Source organism: Pipistrellus hanaki (assembly GCF_964339955.1).
Source record: "Pipistrellus hanaki genome assembly, chromosome: 4".
Lineage (NCBI taxonomy): Eukaryota > Metazoa > Chordata > Mammalia > Chiroptera > Vespertilionidae > Pipistrellus > Pipistrellus hanaki.
In genome coordinates this window covers 44,976,111-44,997,478 of record NC_140506.1, presented here as the reverse complement: position 1 = coordinate 44,997,478, position 21,368 = coordinate 44,976,111, and the positions used below count along the sequence as shown (strand labels likewise).

Here is a 21,368-nt window from a genome sequence, read left to right as displayed (position 1 = left end):
ATTCAGCACACCTCCCCCTCCCCCGACCCAAAGAAATAATTGTACTGTTTTATGTTTTCTTTTTGCAAAGTGGCATCTGTTTCCATAAAATCTTTAAAAGCATACCTACAATAAATGTAGTCTCTCTAGTTCAGATTCTAAAACATGGACTGTGCTGAAGTTACTTGACAGTTTTGTTCTAAATAACCCGAACAGTTTGCTATCTCTCTCTATAAAAGCCTAAGCGACCACTATGACCAAACGACCTGAACAACCAGTTGACCAGTCGCTATGACACACACTGACCACCACAGGGCAGACGCTCAATGCAGGAGCTGCCCCCTGGTGGTCAGTGCACTCTCACAGTGGGAGAACCGCTCAGCCAGAAGCTGGGCTCACAGCTGGCGAGCATAGCTGCAGTGGCGGGAGCCTCTCCTGCCTCCACTGCAGTGCTTGCATTGGGGTGGTAGGTGCAGCGGGGCCAGGATGAGAGGCGGTGAAGCTGTGTCCAGCCCTGGCTGGGGCTCCTCCCCAGCCGCCTGCCACTTCAGTATTGCTACATCCCCATGAGGGTCCCATATTGCAAGAGGACGCAGGCCAGGCTGAGCGACCCCACCTGAGCACGAATCCGTGCACCAGGCCTCTAGTTTAAAATAATAATGAAATACAAGTTGTAATTTGAATGTCCCTAGTTTTAAGCATCTTATGAAATTATTTATATGTGACATAATAATTTAAATAATTATTATTATTTTCAATACTTATTATTTGAGTCAAATTAGTATAGGTTATTACTTAAAATTGTGTTCCTGAATTCCATTCTTAAGGTCTGGTTCAATTCTCAGTAGCCCTGAATATATATATGCTCCCCTTGCTCCACCCCGCACTCTTTACCATGGACATTCTCACTCCTCTGCCTATGACGTACTCGCCATCTTACCCAAAACCTTCTCTGTTTTTATAGGATCAGTTCAAATCCACCTGTCTACTCTAATCATAATACCAGACTTTCCTATTTTTTAAAAGTGGCATAGCATTTACTATTGAACATTTACTATAATGAGCCAAATGTTGTCCTTTCTAAAAGGAGAGTGCCCAAGGATAAAGCCAGACACATATGATGCAATAAAATGTGACAGATATGGATTAAATGATCAGAAAACACAGAGTCAAGATTGATTATTCCTGCTTGTGAAGTCAAGAAATATCCCAAAGAGGAAACAGAAATGCTTTAACTCCATTGCTATTCCCTAAAACATGTTCCATCATCTATCAACTCTGCTTTGTTCTCTTCTTTCTTTTTTTTCTAGCCAGAATTGGTTGCTCATCTTCCTCTGTTGAAATCATGTCCATTTTTCAAGGCATACTTGAAATGTCAACTCTGTCATAAATACATGGCTAATTCTTTCAACCATACACAACCCTTTCCTCGTCTGAATTCTTAAAACAGGATTTTATTAATCTAAGGATTGGTTTTCCTATAAACCTCAATCTCCCCAATTCTTAGATAAAATCACCTGTAATTTTGTGGAAAACTGTCAACTCTTTAAAGGCAACCATTTATTCTTATTCTCTATTACAGCTATTGAGATACATTAAAAAACAAAAACAACAACAACAACAACAACAACAACAACAACAAAAACCCCAGCAAACATTGACTATCCATATAGACCCTATCATGGATCTAAGCATAGGGTTGTTCAAAACAGCTCTAACAACTTTCATGCATATATGCATAACCCCTGGACACAGACAATAGTTTGGTGAAGGCCTGTAGAAGGGGCATGAATGAGGTGAGGAGATTAATGGGGAAAAGGAGGGGACATCAAGCCCTAACCGGTTTGGCTCAGTGGATAGAGCGTCCGCCTGTGGACTGAAAGGTCCCAGGTTCGATTCTCGTCAAGGGCATGTACCCTGGTTCCGGGCATATCCCAGTACGGGGTGAGCAGGAGGCAGCTGATCAATGTTTCTTAACAATGTTTCTGACTCTCTATACCTCTCCCTTCCTCTCTGTAAAAAAAATCAATAAAACATTTTTTAAAAATAAAAAAGAGGGGACATCTGTAATACTTTCAACAATAAAGATACATTAAAAAACAACTTTATTGAAGTATGAGTAACAGACAGTAAATAGCACTTAAAATATATGATCTAATAAGTTTTGACTCATATATACACCTGTGAAACCATCATCACAACCAAGATAATTAACACAATATCATCCCTAAAGTTTCCTCATGATCTTTGTAATACCTTCCAGCACCACTGCTTCTCATATCCCCAAGCAACCTGTTTTCTACCACTACACATAAGTTTGCATTCACTAGAATTTTATGTAATTGGAATCATATGAATTCTTTTTTTCTCTAGTGTATTTTACTTGTCATCATTATTTTGAGAGTCATCCAGAATAATGTGTCACTAGTTCATCCTCTTTCTATTGTTGAGTAGTATTCCAATTAGGTATCCTTTCACCTGTGGATGGATATTTGATTTTTGACTTTTACAAATAAAACTGTCATGAATATTCAAGCCTTTGTATGCACATATGCTTTCATTTATACTGAGTAAATATCTAGGAGAGGAATGGCTGGATCATATGGTATGTATTTATTTTTAAAAAATGGATACATTATTTTCCAAAATAATGTTTGCAACATTTTACAGTCTCACTAGTAATGCATGAGTGTCCAGTTGCTCCACATTCTCACTAAAACTTGCTATGGTGAGTTAGTTTTTGTTTTCTTAACAACCAAAAGTTTATTTGAGAAGTTACAGAGGTAGAAGAAATGAGCCTTGGTGAGTTAGTTCTTAAGATTTTAACCTGCCTAATAGGTGCACAGTAGTCCCTTAGGATGGTTTTAATTTACATTTACCTAATCAGTAATGATGTTGACAATTTTTTCATGTGCTCATTTGCAATCCATATCTCTTTTTTGCAGAAATGCCCTTTTAAATATTTTGCTCACTTTTAAAATTGGGTTGTTTTACATTTCAACCCAATAATGAGTTTGATGAGTTTGTTTTATATTCATCATATAAGTCTTTCAACAGATATTTGATTTGCAAACATTTTTTTCCAGCTGTGGCTTGTTTTCTAATTCTCTTTCTTTTAAAATTTTGTTTTTAATTAATTTACTTTTATTTTTGAGAGAGAGAGAGAGAGAGAGAGAGAGAGAGAGAGAGAGAGAGAGAGAGGAAACAGAAACATCAATTTGTTGTTCCACTATTGTACATTCATTGGTTGATGCTTATATGTGCCCTGACCGAGGATTGAACCCACAAACTTGGTATACGGGGCTGACACTCTAACCAACTGAGCTACCCTGCCAGGACCTAATTTTTTTAACAGTGTCTTTTGAAGAAAAACAGTTTCTTAACACCTATGAAAACCAATTGTGTTGGATTATACTTTTTTGACCTCTTATAAATTATACTTTTGGAATCATATCTAATCATACCTAAACCCAAACTGACATATTTTTCTAGAAGCTTTATAGTTTCAGGTTTAAAAATAAGGTTTTTGATTGATTTTTAGTTATTCTGAATATGATGAAACTATGGTCCAAAGCTTTTGTTTGTTTTGCATGTGAATATCCAATTTTTCTAATATCTTTTCTATTGGAAAGACTATCCTTTCTCTATTGAATTACCTAAAATTACAATACATATATTGTATTTGCCTACATAGATGGGGATCAATTTCTGGACTCTCTAATCAGTTCTACTAAATGTGTTTATATCAATACCACATCATCTTGATCATTGTAGCCATAATTCTTTAAAACAGATAGTGTTAGGCTCAAATTCATTGTTCTTTTTCAAATTTGATTTGATTACTTTAAGTCACTGACATTTTCATATGAATTTTAGAATCAAGCAATTGATTTCTACACTGGAAAACAAACAAACAAACAAACAAATGCCTGCTGGATTTTTTTTTCTGAGACAGTGTTGAATCCCAGTCTAAGGAGAACTGACATATTAATTCTTATATCTATCTCATGAATACAGTTTACCTTTCCATTTATTTAGGTTTTTCCCATTTTTCTTAGGTGTGTTTTGTAGTTGTCTATGTATAAATCTTTCAGATACTAAAAAATATATACCTAAGTATTTATATTTTCACTGTTATTGTAACTGATATTTCATTAAATTTTAATTTTTGATTGTTCATTGCAAGTATATAGAAATATATTCGATTTTTGGCTATTTCTCTTGTATCCTGTACACTTACAAAACACACTTAATAGTTTGAGTAGCTCTTTTGTAGAAAACATTTATGCCATCTCTGAATAAAGGATCTTTTATTTATCCTACATAATATGCAAATCAACTGAACAGCAGTATGACCAGTTGCTATGACCTGCTCTGACCACCAGGGGGCAGACGCTCAATGAAGGAGCTGCTCCCTAGTGGTCAATGTACTCCCATAGGAGAGCGCTGCTCAGCCAGCTCACAGCTGGCCAGAGCAGCAGCGGTGGCAGGAGCCTCTCCTGCCTCTGCTGCAGGTGGGCGATAAGGAGCAAGGTGTCCTGGACTGCAAGAGGGATGTCTGACTGTCGGCTTAGGCCCAATCTCCCCCGGTAGGTAGGTAGATAAATGTAGATATAGTATATACACACGCACAATATTGAAAAGAGGTGTTGAAAATGAACACCCTTGCCTTGTTTCTGGTCTTAGGGGAAAACATTTAGATTTTTTCTATTAAATATTTTTATGGACTAACTGTGTCCCTTCCAAAATTCATATGTTGAAATTCTGACTTCTAGTACCTCAGAATGTAATTGTATTTAAAAAATTAGATTATTAGAGAGGTAATTACTAGTAAGTTATAATGAGGTCTTTATATGACCAGTGTTCTTAAAAGGAAATTTTGGATAGAAATATCCACTCACACAGTAAAAAGGCCAAGTGAAGACAAAGGGAGAAGATAGACATCTATAAAGCAAGGACAGAAGCCTCAAAATGAAACCAACCATGCCAACACCTTTGATTTTCATTTTAAATAATTTATATTGCTGTATTTTCACATTTCTTATTTTTTCTCCTGCTATTTCTAATCTGCTATTAATCCCATCCAGTGTATTTTTCATCTCACAAAGTAGAACTTTGATTTCTAAAAATTTGATTTAGTGCATTTTAATAATTTCCATGATTCTACTTAACTGTTTGAACACATGGAATTCAGATATAATAAATGTATTAGTGTCCTTGTCTGCCAGTTCTAACATCTGTAAAAGTTCAGTATTAGTTGATTTATTGATGTACTCTTCTATTTATGCCAAATTTTCTTACTTTTTGCTTTTTGTCATATCATTTTTTTCAATAATATCAGACATTTTGATTTTACTTCTTTGGGTGTTGGATATTTGTATTCATATAAATATTATTGAGCTTTTCAGGATGCCCTTGGAAGCAGTTTGATCTTTTTAATTCTTGCTGTTAAGATTTATTAGGCAGAACTACAGTGCTCAGGCCAATTATTCCCTAGTACTGAGGAAAGTTCTTCCTTGTTTGTGATTCTTGAGATTTTTCAGTCTAACTAATGGGGACAGACAGTATTATTGGCTCCATGTAAGCACCAGCATTGCATTCTTTTATCCTTTTGGGTGATTCTTTCTCTGGCCTTGAGTACTTTCCTAAACACACGTGGGCCAATCAGCACTCAGCTGAATACTGAGAGCCCTCTGGAGTTTTCTCCTTTCTAGTACTCTGTCCTACAAACTCCAGCCACCTTGGTTTTCTCAGACTCTCACCTTGTCTCCTCAGTTCTGTTAGTCTGCTGGGCTCCATCTACAGAGTCTTGTGCCAGAACCTGGAAAAAGCTTATGAGGCAGTATTCCAGGGTAATTGTTAAGCTCACCTTGTTTATACCACAAGGATCCCTGTCCTTCACTGCCTGATGTACAGTCTATTGAAAATTATTGTTTTATACATTTTTCCATTTTTCATTTGTTTCAGAATTGAGGGCAAACCTGGTTCCTGTTATTTCACCTTGGCTTGAAGCAGAATGTAGAAGATATGTAATACCATTTGGACCTTGTTATTAGTGTTCTATATTTTTCTTTAATCAAAATATTTACTATTTTGGTGCTCTGTCCTGAACTAAAATGTACTTGCATCTAAATGATACATAAACAGTATTTTTATGTAACTTAAAATAGTTTGTAGCTAACATTTTTGTAGCTAACATTTTCTAATCCACTTAGTTTCTCTTGACCTCGGAAAGTTTTATACCCTCTTCTTTCAAAATTAGCTCACCAGTTATTTTAAATGTAAGTTCCAAAGACAAAAGAAAACTATTTCAATTTACTAAAAAAAAATCACAATATGCTGAGCTCTAGATATTTCTGCTAAATATACATCATTTACATATGCAAAATCCCTTTCAACAGAAAATAGTGCATAACATTAAGCTGATGCTAAAGAAAAAGACAGCTTCGCAAGCTGCTGATGCAAAGACCACTGTGTCATGGCCAATGATCATGGTATTCACAAGTGTAATGACATTTCCATGACACTAATGCATTCGGAGGTGAGACTTAACCTTTATTAGCATTAGCTATGCAACTTTTAAAATTACTTTAAGAATCACTTAAAATTATCTGAAGACCTTTGAGAAAGAATTACACATAAAACATCAATACAACTTAGTGATCATCTGTAATTCCTTATGCAATAGAGTAGACACCAGAAATAAAAAAAATAACTCTAAGGAAAGGCTATCAATTTTTTCCTACTTAAATATCTGCTTACTAGGTATTACTTAGAGCACATTCCTACAAACAAGGCACTTGTAATAACGCCATACTTAATTTACTGTATCTTTTCTTCATGACTTTGCAATCACATAATATGTTCACCACTTTTCTTTTTCTGGGATAGCATCTTTTTCACTGGCATTTTTTATCCTATCCCTTAAAAGAATGTTTAAGTGTCAGATATATTCTGTAAATACTAAACTTTGATTTTCAAAATTATTAAACTATTATTAAAAACATCTTACTAAACATTATAACTATTCTCACCAAGTTCACACAGCTATCCTCCCTTAACCCCACCATTGGTTAGAAGACTTTAAATATTTTTGGATAGCCCTCCTATGGTCTTCATATCAAGGAATATGTTCTGCTCATATTTATCTCTCTCTCTCTTCTTTCCTTCTTACTCCCTCCTTGCCTCCTCACTTCCCCCCCTCCATCTTAAACAATTTTATACTTCCTTCAGCTATCATATAATTTATGAAACTGAAGACCCCTAATTGCTAAACTAAATATACCTCTGAATGTCTTAGGTGTGGCAGGGAGATGTGTTAGGGCTTCAGGCAATAGTTTTTGGCAACTACTGAATGTTAGAAACCAGTCTGAACAGGTTTTTTTTTTTTATCATTATTACATTTTTATAGTTGCCATAGTAAAAATACAGTACAAAATCAACATATTTACAGTTCTCAAAGACTCATTCTGTAAATGTCCTGTGCTTGGTGCATCCTTGTGCCCGCTGTTGTAACACAGGGCACATATCTCCTACTTATGCTCTATGTTACTGTCAGAACATTAAGCATGTTGCTATCTCACTACATCTAACAACTAAAATATATAAACATACACCAGTAAGTAAATCGGTAGCTATTAATCAGAGTCAGAAGCAGGTGGAGATTGGGAGTGTCCACTTAGATCACACATGCGTACATATTATTTGTTTTAGTATATCACTTAAAAGAAGTCAATCAAAAGTTGTCAATTATCACTTAAAAGAAACCTAAACCTCATGTCAATACACATCTCAATTTTTTTTCTAGCTCATCTTTGGTAAAGTAGATTGCTTGTGATATCGGATACCCACAGACAATTTAAAAGGTCTTATAAAAGATAATAGTAGAAATTACTCCCCCACCAAATGTTTTTAAACAGTAATTTTCTCTCTGAAAAACAGACCTATGCACCAAGACTGGTACTTTACATCTGGTACATAGCCAAAGAGGTATTAACTTATTTTTATCAGTAATAATAATAATAATTACAATTTAATGAATGCTTATTATGTGCCAGGTATCATGCTAAATGCCCTACAGAATACTATTTCATCTTATCCCTAAATAACCCATGCAATTTACAGATCAATGCCTTCATTTTACAGGAGAAAACAGGTTTAGTAATACTTTTGCAAAGTTTAGAAAAGAAGCCCTATGTTTTATGTAATACACAGATACCTGATAAAACTCTGTTATTAAAAATTAACTTCAGCTTAAAAATTACTTACCTCACTATTTGCTAAATTATAAAAAGTACATTTAGTACATTTTAATTACTATTGATAATTATTTGAACACTCTTTTGGCAGAGTGAAAATTAAATGAGCATAGCCAAAACTTCATTGACATTTTAAAAATTAAACACATTTCTATGTTTTTAAGAAGAAGCTTTTATCTTTTATCTAGATTTTTAACAAATAAAAAAATGCAGTAAATTTCCTACAACCATTACTATACTCTTTCTCTGTTATGTTATTCTTTGCACTGTTCCCCTTTTATTTTATTTTTATTTTTATTTTTTTAATTTTTTATTGATTTCAGAGAGGAAGGGAGAAGGAGAGATAGAAGCATCAATGATGAGAGAGAATCATTGATTGGCTGCCTCCTGCCTGCCCCCTACTGGTGATTGAGCCAGCAGTCCAGGCATGTGCCCTTGACTGGACTCGAACCTGAGACTCTTCAGTCCACAGGCCAAACTGCTCTCCTCTGAGCCAAACTCACTAGGGCTGTCCATTTCCCCTTTTAGAACTATTCAAGAAAATTATGTTACAACTATTATAAAGGAAAAGTACACATTACTAGTATTTTCATAGCTAATTAGTTTCAAATCATATCTTTAACTTCAAATCCAATCAAATAGCTACATTTTTTATATGCAACTTTTTAAACTTTTCACTTAAATTGTTATTAATTAACAGCGGGGCAAGTTGCACTGACTTTATCTGTAATTTCACAGAGGTCATTCGATTCCCTGGTAGCAAAGGTTGTGAGCAACAAAAACAGGCTATCTGAAAAATGGCATGATTGAATCAATACTGATGAGGGACATACATACAGAGCATGTGACTCCAGAATCCAGAGTGAAGGCCATTTGAGGTATGGCAGTTTATATAATCTAATTAGCCAGCCCATAAGGATTAAAGGACTGATCCATTGCCTATAGAGAACTTGAGAAGCTCAGTATAAGTAAGCTGAGTTCTTTCATCACACATTATAAACCTATAATGAAAACAAAAATTGACAACAGACATTCTATTCAAATCAAAAGAGTATGTGGGTGTGACTAAATTTATGCACTGAACTACTCATCCAATGAGGCTGTGCTCTGGACACTATAAACAAAGCTCACTGCATAATGGAATGAAGGAAAGTGACAGAATTGTAGAAATTGGGCAAGCATATTTTAGTATTTCATAAGATCTTTGGAAGAAACTCAGGCTACAAATGCAGATTTTATCTTAGAGTTGTCATAAGAATCTGCAAGTACTTTTAAAATTGATTTTAGAGAGTGAGAGAGAAACATTGATTCATTGCTCACTTGTTTGTGCATTCATTGATTGAATCTTGTATGTACCCTGACTGGAGATTGAATCACAACCTTAGCATATGGGGACACTCAAACCAAGTGAACTTCCCAGCCGGAGCCTACCAAAGATATTTAAAATAAAGGGGTTTGAGAGACTCAACTTTTCAAATAGCCCAGACACCTCATGAAATAAACAAAACTAATAATATAGATTAGTGATGAAGATCTTCAGCTCTGAGCCAAAATGCTTAATTTACATTTTGGCTTTATTCCTAATTAGTTGTCTGAATTTTGGAAAATTACTTTTCTGTGCCTTTTATCTTGTCTCAAATAAAGATGATAGATATAGTATCTAGCTTACAGGGTTTTTGTGAAGATTAAAAATATTAATAAATGTAAATTTTTGTTTTAAGTATCGGTCACAAAGTAAGCATGGGTAATTTGTTCAGATAGGTATAATTATTTGCATGAAACTGGATAAGCTGACAAAAAACTAGCAACTGAAGACTAAATTTATTTTCAATTGGGAAATAATTGAGAAGTCAATAAAATTCTACTTAAAGAAATAGAGAATTCTGTGATATAAATGATATCACAGTTTCTCGATTTTGATCATTTTGAACTGTTTTAATTTTGTTGTTGAAGTGGAAACATGAGGATGTTTATGAATTGTCAAGAGTCTTCATTATCTGAGAAAGTCAATTAAAACAAAACCAAAAACTAATTGTGCTAAAAATAAACTAGATCTTCCAAGATGATCCAGTACTCCTGGAATTATAGAAGTGGGCATATGAATGCTAGAACTGTCCTAAAATATTGAGTATTGTGGGTATATTGGACAATGTTTTGACCCAAACAAAGAGGGAAGTAATTAAAATTTATTGAGTTTGTAAGGTGTGGTATGTTTTCTGCGGCTTCTGTAGATAGGTTATTTCACTTTAATTTTTAAAACAGCCCTTTAAGATTATTATCCCTGTGTGACAGCTAAGAAAAAAGAAACTCAGAGGTCTTACTACTAACCGACTTGGGTTAGGCTTATCTGACCACTAACTCAATTCTCTTTTTGCTATTGCCTGATGCCTTTATACTGTTTCACGAAAGGTGCTGAATTCAGGTAAGGGTTGCCATTAATTCTTTGAATGTGGAGACAGAATGAGATTTGCCACATGTTTTCAAGACTATTTCTGTGCCAAACTGGTTTGATTCAGTGGATAGAGCATCGGCCTGCAGACTGAAAGGTCCCACATTCGATTCCAGTCAAGGGCATGTGCCTTGGTTATGGGCACATCCCCCATAGAGGGTGTGCAGGAGGCACCTGATCAATGTTTTCCTCTCATTGATGTTTCAGGCTCTCTATCCATCTCCCTTCCTCTCTGTAAAAAATCAATAAAATATATATTTTTAAAAAAACTGTTTTTGTTAATACCAATGTTGCATATTACTTCTCAAAGCTGGCGACTTTCACAAATGGTTAAAACTATTTTTTTCAATGAATAGGTTTTATTTTTGAATATATTTTATGCTAACACTAAAACTTATGTTCTTGAACTGATAAAATGGGTAACAACAGTAGTCAACAGATAATCAAATGCCTCTATTTTAAGTTTTAAAAATGAAAAATTCCCACTATAGGTAATTCAGCAGGATATAAGAAATAAAGTAAAAGAGGGCTATGCAAAAGATAACAGGGTCAATCAACACAAACAGGTTAAGATCTGCATAAAAGCTCACTTCTGTATCTAAATGGTAGAAATTTGAGGGGATAATTTGGTAGTTTCCTATCATTATCTACACAGGCAGCTAATCCGAGTTCATGTCCCAAAAGAGAAAATGTGGGTCATAAAATACTCTTTGGGATAAGACAAGAACTCGTGAAAGCTGAATTGTACTTTGATCATATTACATATGTTGTATATCTACAGATCAGCCTCTGGCAACTTCAAGTGTCCAGAATGCTCCAAACTTCAAAGCACCCACCATTCAAACACAGCCCAACCTTTCTCATGGCCCCACTTCAATCACAAATGAAACTTAACACAAATGTACCAACCTTGACCAGAAAGCAGCGATGGAAGTAAAAGGGCGTAGAGATAGTAAATGGTAGATCATGACTGTCTGATCAGAAGGAAAAAAGCATGCCAACTGCCTAATGATGTCTATAAACAGTCAGCTGTTTTGAGCTACAGTGAAAATTGCCTGGAGAAGTGGCCAAAACGGAAAGAATGGCAGAGAGAAAACAGATGGAGGTGGACGTGGGAGCAGCAGAAATGAAAGCACTATCTGGGCAGTAAAGACAGCAGCACTTAAAACAGAGAGGGGTCATCTTTAAAGGTTCAATGTAGACTGGCAAGTATCAATCTTGATATAATGGAGTTTGGGATATCCATAGAGAATCTTCATTAATTTTAAGTCTGTGTAGAAATATCAGCCTCAATATTTTTTTAAATATATTTTTTATTGATTTCAGAGAAGGGAGAGAGAGAGAGAGAGAGAGAGAGAGAGAGAGAGAGAGAGAGAGAGAGAGAGAGACAGACAGACAGACATGATGAGAGAGAATCATTGAGACTACCTCTTGTATGCCCTTTACTGAGGACAGAGCCCGAAACCCAAGCATATGCCCTGACCAGGAACTGAACCGTGACCTCCTGATTCATAGGTTGATGTTCAATCACTGAGCCACACAGGATGAGCTCAACCTTAATCTTAAGAGAAAATTCCTACTTTAATAATGACAAATAGCACAGCTTTATCAGCATTACCATCGAACTGCAGCTTGCTTTATCAGATTTTCATGACAGGAAGGTAAACCAACAAGTCATTAGACAACTACAAATATGGTCAGTACAAAGAAGGAGAGAATTCAACAAGAGACTTGTACAGCTTTGAATATTGTCACCCCAGAATTCATGTCCACCTAGAATCTCAGAAGTTGACTTTATTTGGAAATAGGATTTGTGCAGATGTAATTGGTTTAGATATGGTCATACTAGTGTAGGGTGGTCCCTAAATCGAATAACAGTTACTCTTATAAGAAGGCCATGTGGAGAAACATATACATACATACAAGAAAAAGAGTCATGTGATGATGGAGGAGGCAGAGATTGGAGTGATGCCTCAGAAAGCCAAGGATCACCAAGGATTGTGGGTAACCACCAAAAACTATGGAGAGACAAGGAAGGGTGATGAGTCTAGAGGGATCACAGCCCCTCTGATACCTTAATTCAGACACCTAGCCTCCAGAACTGTGAAAGAATACATTTCAAAATTTTTAAGCTGCCCAGGTGTAGTGCTTTGTTACAGCAGCCCTTGGAAATGAATACAGGCTCTACATTAAATGGGAAGGTCATGGGAGACCTCTGAAAATGATAGTCAGGTAAATGTGAGAAGAGAGGTTTTGTAGGCTAAGGAAACACAGGATGTGCCACAGTCCCAGAATAGAGAAGAGCTTGTCAAATTCAAGAAGCTGTATGATTTTGAAACAGGAATTTTTAAAGGTGAAAAAGACAGGTTTAGGAAATTTTAGTAATTAAGGGACCATGGAAGAAGCACAGGGCTGCAGAGTAGAAGAAGATATATCTCCATAGAATAGGGGAGCTGAAAATCTGAAACAGGTTCATTTCTGTAGAATGAGGGAGCTGGAAACAGCAGAAGGTCTATATTTACAAAATAAAGGAAGGCAACTCCTCATTCAAAGGATATAAAAAAAACAAGTGAGGAGGGGAGGAAAAAACCTCACACACCCCATGTGCAATTCTACTTTTGAGCTCAGGAGTTACCATAGTAACCAGTCCAAGGAAATAATGACCAATCAGAGGGGATATCAAGGCACAGAGATCTATAGAGTTTATAAACCATGGAAACAGAGACTCGGTGGGATTCTTTCCCTCTCCCCATGTGGGAGTCTGTACTTGTCCTATCTAATAAAGAGGGAATATGCTAATTGACTGCCCCATCCTCAAAGATGGTGGCATCCACCGCCAATAATGAGGGAATATGCTAGTTGACTGTCTTGCCCTCAAGGATGACAGCACCTACAGCCAATAAGGAGGAAATATGCTAATTGACTGCCACACCCTCAAAGATGGCGGCGCCCACAGCCACAAGACGGTGGCACCCAGTCCCCTCAGTCCTGCCGGAGTGCCTGCCTCCGGAGTCCCCCAACTCCTTCAGCCCCCAAGCCACCCAGGGGTGGCCCGGCTGTGGTAACCAGGGCCAGCTGTGGCGTGCACTGCCAGCAGTGGCAGTAGCAGAGGTGTGATGGGGAATCACCTTCCCCTGATCGCCAGGTTGCCTCCTGCCCCTGAGGGCTCCTGGACTGTGAGAGGGGGCATGCTGGGCTGAGGGACCACCCATTCAGTGAATGAATTTTCATGCACCGGACCTCTAGTTCTTTAATAAATTTCCACTTTTGCTATGACAACTTCCATCAGTGGATTTATTCTTAACTCTGCCAGACAAAGATCCTGGGAACCATTCTGCCCAGGTGAACACCACATGTTCCAGTTGAAAATTTTCATTTCAATTTGTCTGAGGTCATTAGGCCAGGAAGGATTTGATTCCAGGTTAGGACATATACCTGAGTTTCAGGTTCAATCCCCAGTCTGCGCACATAAGAAATCAATGTTTCTCTCTCACATTGATGTTTTTCTCTCTGTCTCTGCCTCTTTCCCTCTCTCTTTCCCTCCCTCTCTCCCTTCCACCCTCCCTGAATATCTATGGAAAAATATTCTTGGGTGAGGATTAACAATAACAACAAAAAAGGATTAAATCAGGGGTCTTCAAACTACGGCCCGCGGGCCACATGCGGCCCGCAGAGGAGTCTGATCCTGCCCGCCAGGTTTTTTGGGCAGTGAGCGCAGCCGAGGTGTTACAGTAGGAATTAGTAGTTCATATAGTCCGGCCCTCCAGCTCTCTGAGGGACCGTGATCTGGCCCCCACTTTAAAAAGTTTGAGGACCCCTGGATTAAATGCTCCAATGAAAAAAACATAGGGTGGCTGAATGGATAAGAAAACAAGACCCTGACATATGCTGCCTACAAGAGACTCACACAGACTGAAAATAAAGAGGTGGGCAAAGATATTTCATGAAAATGGAGACAAACAAATAAGTTGGACTAGCAATACTTACACTAGACAAAATAGCCTTTAAAACAATGGCTATAACAGAAGACAAAGAAGGACCCAGCAATTCCACTCCTGCATATTTATACAAAGAAAGCCAAATACTAATTTGCAAAGACATGTGGTACGCATTCATGTGTTCATTGTGGCTTTATTTACAATAACCAAGATATGGAAGCAACCTAAATGTCCATCAATAGATGAATGGATAAAGAAGTGGCATAAAAATTCAATGTATTACTCAGCCATAAAAAATAATAATAAAATCCTGCTATTTTCAACAACATGGATGGACCTTGAGGGCATTATGCTAAATGAAGTAAGTCAGACGGAGAAAGACAAATATCATATGACTTCACTTATATATATAATCTAAAACACAAACAAACAAGACAAACAAACTCACAGACATAGAGAACATTTTGATGGTTGTCAGAGGGGAGGAAAGGTGGGGGGCTGGGTGAAAAGGAATAAGGAATTAAGAAGTAAAATTGGTAGTTACCAAATAGTCATGGGAATGTGGGGTATAGCATGAGGAATATAGCCAATAATATTGTAATAAATTATGTGTGCTGTTAGATGAGGGCTAGATTTGTCGAAGTGATCACTGTGTAAGTTATATGGATGTCTGGTCACACCTAAAACTAATTAATATTGGACATTAACTGTAATTAAAACATAAAAATGTATTTTAAAAATTCCGGATGGCTTCTGCTAAACAAAATGTCAACATGCAATAGTAACTTAGCCACAGGTCTTATTTCTTATGCACCTGAATTTAGACTATCCCTGTTCTGCAGGAGAGGATATCTGTGCATCTGATAGAAAGTTCTTCCAGTTCTGTCTTCACTCCCTATGTTTTCAGGGGAGACCAGGCTGGCAGTGACTCCTAGAATAAAAACCATCTAGCAGGTTATAAATGGCTTTGGATTGCTGCCTGGTGGTAGTAAAACCCCCAATTAATGAAACAGAACTGATTTGAATGATGAATTTGAAACACACCAGAAGCTTCACATCTATCCTCCTGCCCACCAATGTAACTCATTCCTGAAGGTCATTCTCATTTTTAGCAATGGCTATTTATAGTATAAATTTTCACAGGACTGATTATTTAATATCAAATTAATTTCCTTTACTTAAGGAAATCTTTTGTGACTTTAATCCTCACTCAGGGCTATAAGTGATTTCCTGTCTCTGTTGATTTAGAGCAAATGGGCATCCCGGATGCACATTCTACAATGTTGTAAGTAGAACCATTTTGAAGTTCTATTTGCTCTTAATAATGACACGTGCTTACAATATTTAAAAGAAGTGCTTTTACTTGGCATGATCCTGAGAAATTCTCCAGAAACAGGTTTTGTTTATATTTTGTGTTTATTTTTTTTCTTAGAAAAATGTTCAAAACCAAGGATGCTATTTTACCAGCATTAACATCTTACTCTAAAGGAAGGGGGGCAAATCCCATGGGGAGTGGGGGTGGGGTATGCAGAAAGCTCTGCGGTAGCACAATTAGCTATTTCTGTGTTTCTGTCACAGAAGAATAAGAGGTTTGTAAGAACATGATGCCCAGAACCACACATTCAAATAAGCCTCTGAATGGCCTTGACAGTGAACCTCAGAAATGAGGCACTGGCTGACTGTAACTGCCGTTGGAGTGCTCCTCCTCCCTGAGGGTCCCACCTCTTCTCTCCCTCATTACTAACTAGTGCTGGCTCAAACTAGCTGGCTCCAGTCTGCAGCATCCTTGCTCTCCTTCTGGGCTTTTGTTTGAGTTAGAATAGAGCCTGGCATTTTGCTTCCACTCGGCATGTGCAATTAGCCCACAAGTTGAAAGACATTATGGCATATCGTTCACTAACCAATCAATGGCCTAATTATCTGAGAAGATATTATTAATCTAAAGCAAATATAACAGCTTGCTTACTGTTTATTATCTATCATATTTGTACTTCATCAATTCTCCTGGGCCTGACAGCTTAATAGCTTTTATCCCTTGGCTAATCATAAGGATTCCGTACAATTGTCTGTTTGCTGTTTATGAAGTTCTGCAGAAATATTTGTATAAAGAATCTGAAAAGACTCCAAGTTCATTCGAATATCCTAACTTCTTCTGTTTTTCCCACTGGACAGACAGGAACAGTAAACAGAACAATCCTGAGTCATTCAACAAAGAGAAAAACTGGAAAATGTCACTGATATGGTGACATTATTTTAAGCATTGCACTGGTTTTTCAATTATTTGAACACTGAATATGTTCCTTCTGTAACAATACTGTGGGAAGGAAAGCTATTCCAAATCAATTTTTGTTTGCAGAATAAGTATGTCATTACCAAAATTCAAAGGGAATAAAAGGACAGAAGTATTACATTCTGATGAAATAAAAATTAACACGATTTAGTCACACCAAAGAGCTGCCACCTCATATTCACGGCAGATTCCCTTGAGAACTGAAACACTGAATTATGAGCAAAATTCTGGCCTCAGGCTTCTGTATTTCTAGGCCTGAGCGAGACAGTGTATGTGTGGAGTGTGTTGTGGAGAAAAGCAGAGGAGCAGAGAAAAGATGTGGGCAATGTGACAGACAGGCTGGTTGACTCTTTCCGTGAAGGTTTTTAGAATCCTCCTAGGTGCTAACACACAACTGACAAACTTAATGGGATCTACCAAGCTAAACCAGCCCAGGAACTGAACTTGGCTGAACAGCATGTATCACACCCTCGAAAGTGAACCTATGCCAGCCTGCACCTCTGTTTTGTTTGGCCAGTACAGTGTTTTTAATAATGTGAGCGTGAATGCCCTTAGGCAGGGCACGTACCCCCGTGTCACCTCTTCTCATTGCCTTACCCTTGTTTTCATTCGATTGCGATGTGACTGGCTCCTGAAGGCCATTGGGTTGAGTCTGTGACTCCACTTCAGAAGCTGAGTCCAAGGCCCAGACACACCACTGGCCATGGGCTGAGGCCTACCTCCAAGCTCCTGACATGGTTCCCTTCTACTTTAGGAATTTTTGTCTCAGAAGCAAATTCACTGTAGTCACAGCCATGGCAGTGTATCCAAAATCCCAGTGTCTGTCCCCAGTGCATATATTTACAATTAAATGGAGCCTTATACTGACACTCAGCCAACTCACCTGTGCATCGTCCCTTTGCCAGAAAGGAAAAACTTGGAATAGAAGTAACATCATCAACATCATGGATGACTCATATTCAGAGTAAATGCCAACTACACGTCGCCTTTTGAGTTATCTTGGGTTCTTAGAGAAAACTAGAGTATGGCACAAATACTTTATTTTCCTTTCATGGACTAGGCTGGACACCCAGTACACTCCTGTATGTCATAAAATAAAAGCAACTCATTTTGGATAAGACAGAATCAGATGTATATCCAAGTCCTTAAAGGACAGTCAGGAGAGGGTGGTAGATTCTTTGCTGATTTACATTCCTTCCCTGAAATAGTTCTGCTAGTCTGCAAAGATGCTGGGAGCTATTTACAGAAAATAAGAGTCAACAATGGCATTTTAAAGGCCACAGAAAGAGAAGAATACCAAGTTGTATGCTTGGGCAATATGCTATTGCTGGAACTGCCTGGAGGAGAGGGGAGGCTGAAGGAGGGGAGAATGTCCACCTGCATGGGAAACTCTAAAATGGCACTGGTGCTGGAGAATAAGATAAATGTCTCCAATCTCTCCTGAGTTATCTGAGAAGAGATTAAGGTCTGCTTTTCATGAAGCTACACAGAGCTGATCTAATTTATGGGGCTTTTCTAAGGATCACATGAGATTAGAATGATAAAGCACTTAAACACATGGAAATTACTACTCAAATGCTAGGTATCCTAGTTACTTAAAATCGCATGAAATAAAATGTGATTCTTCTACCTGTTGAACACAGTATCTAAATTTGCACAGAAAAGTTGTTTATCAATCCTAAATATAATTCCCAGGTGAACATAAGAGATATTTTTCTCTAAATTATTATCATTTTCCCCCCCACATGTACGTTTGTGAACTTGTTGTTTAGGGCATTTCATTCATGATAACATTACTATACAGTATCTCCACAAGGAAGAAAGAAATTCAAATTGCATGGAAAGTAACCAGTGAGCCTAGAACGGAATCCACATTTCTGACCTTCAGTTTAGTGTTCCACCTGTTAGGCCCTGGTATTTGAATAATGAACTCAAATTAACCTAATCATCATTGCTCCAAAGTTCATTAATCACAGCAGCAAATCAGAACAAAATGAATGTCGATGCAAACTAATACCCTACAACTGCTTTTAATTGTGACTTCTTACACAGCTACCTAATTAATGAAACTCTAATCCACATCTTGAAACTTATGAAAAATAGACCTTGTCTTTGACTGTTATGTAAGCTTAAACTGTCACTATGCTTTTCTTTCACTGCCTCGGTTTAACTTTGATTTCCAAGCTGGAAGATTTGACTATGGTTTTTGTAAAACCACAAATCTATTGTTAACCTTCTCCTGAAATAATTTTATTAAGTCCATAACTATAGCATTGGAGTAACTGCTAGTCTTCTACATGCTTAGATGTAGAATAGGAGCTACAGAGAGACACACAAGCATGTGCACACAGACATGGGTAGTATGCCTTGTGTCCTACATTCTACTTCTTGGAATGTAGGCTCTAAGAAGATAAAGAATTTCATGATTTGCCTGCTGTCATGTACCCATATGTTGTGCATAGAACAGTGCCTGGCATATAATAAGTGCTCAATATAATATTTGTTATGAGAAAGGGATTAGGGACTAGGCTCTCGCTGAGGGATAACAGATTATTCAGAGTTGATCACAGATTGCTTTAACAGCAGTGTTCAGTGGGAAGCCTTTAGTAAACGAATGTTGCTTTGGATGCTAAAACATGACCAGCTTCACTGTTGCCATTTCCCTAAATAAAAACCATACTCTCGTACTTCTGATTTATCAGAAAATAAATTATAAGTGTTCTAAATAAATTATAACAGTTTTAAAGTTGAGACTATCTAAATAAGAGTAGCTTCAAGTTAATCAAAGTGAATTTTTCAGAGCAATAAGCACCACAACTGGAATGAAAGCTAGTAAATGAAAAGTTGCTTTTACCCTAATTGACACTAAAAATTAATGAATGATAAATACAATAATTTGCACAATAATTTGCATAAAGATGCACAATGATTTCACACAGGAATGTCCACTCTAAATACAGACGAATGATGAAATAAAAACAAATAAAATGAAGCAAAAAAAAGGGGGGGGGAGGGTAGAGTGGAAGGAGTGAAAATTGTAGCTAGAGTCAAATATAATAAAATCTTATTATGAACCAGAAATGGAATAAAAATCAATGCTGGGCAGGGGCTGAAGCCAGGCTCTTGCTGAGCGATGGGTATGGAAGCATGCAGAAACATTGTAAATTTAGATTCCTATATGGTAAAGAGAAATTATAATGTTTCACTGATGCTAGGGGACTGCGGGTAGCATGTGTTGGTCCCTCCCACCTCAACTTTCTAAGAAAAAGACTGATGATGTTTCTGCCATCTGTTACCTGTATTGGCATACTGTGAGCTGTAAGACTCGGTAAGAGAAAATTCAAATACAGCCTCCTGACCAGAAACTGAGCCACATCACCATTTGACTCCAAGACTAGATTAACCACATCCCTAATAGTATGTTGATATTATGAATTCCAGCCACGGCACTCTAAATTCTGGGTGGAAACTATTGCAATTTTATTATATAAGGATAAGTGGATAAACAGAGGAAAGGACAGAGGAAAAGGGAGAAAACAAAACAAAACAAAAAACTTGCCTCTCAAAATAAGCCTGCCAACTATTATTTCAATCCACAAGAGTACATCTAATTCAATTAAAATACAATAAAGAAAATCAACACTTTTAACATAATATGTCTATAAATTAATTTCATAAAACAATCTGGCAAAGATATTAAAAGAGTATACTAATGGCTAGAGATTAATAAAGACAAAACTACCAATAAAAAGAACAAGAGTCTATAAGATATACATAGTCAGAAATGAAAAAAGAATAAGTAAATATGAAAAAATACAAACTTTTAAATTTAAAAACACAGTTGCAAAAATTAAAAGACGCAATAAGTGAAATAATTGTAGAGTAAAACCCAAGAGTGAATTAACAAAAAGGTAGTGAATCCTGAGGAGCTCACCCAAATGTAGCACAGAAAGACTAGGTTAAATGATGAAAGAACATCTAACCCAATATTATTAACTAGAGGCCTGGTGCATGAAAATTCATGCACTCAGAGTGTGTGTGTGGGGGGGGGGGACGGGGAGAGGGTCCCTCAGCCTGGCCCATGCCCTCTCCCAATCTGGGACCCCTTGGTGGATGTCCACCTTTGGCTTAGGCCCGCTCCCCTTAGGATCAAAAATAAGAATTCAATTCAAAAGCTAAATAAAGATTAAAAAACAAATTAGGTAGAAAAAAATAAATAATAAAAACAGGATAAAATATTTACTAGAAAAAATAGTGGCACTAAGCAAAACCATAGTTCTTTTTCTTTAAAAATATCAATAAAATAAGTAAAAGATTAAAAAGGCTGATCAAGGAAAAAGGCACAAATAAATAATATTGCATATAATAAAGGAACATTTTTATAGGTACAATTGATGTTACTTTTAAAAATCATAAAGATTCCCCAAAGTTTATATTAAAGAATTTAAAATTTA

The 21,368-nt window shown here is 36.9% G+C and overlaps 1 protein-coding gene across 1 annotated transcript in view; it reads right to left on the bottom strand.

Moving 5' to 3' along the window:
- ADGRV1 (adhesion G protein-coupled receptor V1) overlaps window positions 1–21,368 on the bottom strand; it is a gene marked incomplete at its 5' end in the record, with an annotated part of 423,052 nt that overhangs the window by 141,879 nt on the left and 259,805 nt on the right. The gene's annotated exons all lie outside the window — the stretch shown is intronic.